Consider the following 1,068-nt stretch of genomic DNA (forward strand, 5'->3'; position numbering starts at 1 on the left):
TCTTATTGAAATAATCATATACCCATTGTTCATTTATGCTTTTGTAGACAATTTTTATGCCATACCTTTTTTTTTTCATGTCAATTTGAAAGAAAAAACATCAAACGACTCGACTGGCATTCAAATGCAAACGCCAGAAATCGCTGAATTGTGGGGACGAAACGCACATGAGGAGAAAGCGTTATACAGCACTACCTACGACATCTCTCGATTTTCATGCTCCCCTGAAATTTTTTTGAAAATGTCGAATTTTTTAATTTCAGTGAATACCTCCTCCTATTTTTCACTGACTATTGTATTTTACGTGATTGCACTGTTTTTTTTAAGAGAGAATTATTTATTAGGTTCAGAATTTTCGCAATTATCTTATCTCGTCAAATTGAGACTGCCCGCGGTTTTCTGTGCGCATGCACGGTGTGCGTGCGTATGCGCGGAGTATCGCCTGGCGACCCCCCACTCGAGCGCCATCTCCAATGCCCCGCCATTTTGAGTGGGGAGTCAGTCGTTCGGCGGCAGTGCGTGGGATGGTCGGTCGTGTGTCGTGTAGTGAAAATCCGTTAATATCGGGGTTCTAGTCAGGGCAGAAAACCGGCGCCGCCTGTGAACATTGAAAATATAAAGTGCAGGACTCAGTGCAAGTGATTTTGGGATGTGAAATAATCTTTTAAACAGTTTATCAGAGCATTTTGAGTGATTGAGATTTTTCGTTTGTTACACTGAACTTCGGTATTGCCGAACGGCCGCCCGGCGTCATTGTGTTTACAAAAATTCCTTTGTCCGTTTCTCGGAATTGTTTAGTGTGTGTTTAGATACGGACTGAAGTGAGAGTGCAAATTAGATTCGAAGGATTACTTTTCTCATTCATCTTATTTTGAATGATTTAAAATATTATTTGATCTTTGATATTATTTTATTGATCTTTGTGGATTTTGAGTTGATAAAACATTCTTGGTTGTGTGGTGAGTGATTAGTGAATTTTTGAACTGTCTCGAGTGCTGGTGCTTCCAAGCCGTGAGCTTCAACCTTTGGCGTCAGAATCACACAGAGATCTTCAGGATTGGAGGGAAT

The sequence above is a fragment of the Fopius arisanus genome, unplaced genomic scaffold, assembly GCF_000806365.1.
Source record: "Fopius arisanus strain USDA-PBARC FA_bdor unplaced genomic scaffold, ASM80636v1 scaffold00025, whole genome shotgun sequence".
Taxonomy (NCBI): Eukaryota; Metazoa; Arthropoda; class Insecta; order Hymenoptera; family Braconidae; genus Fopius; species Fopius arisanus.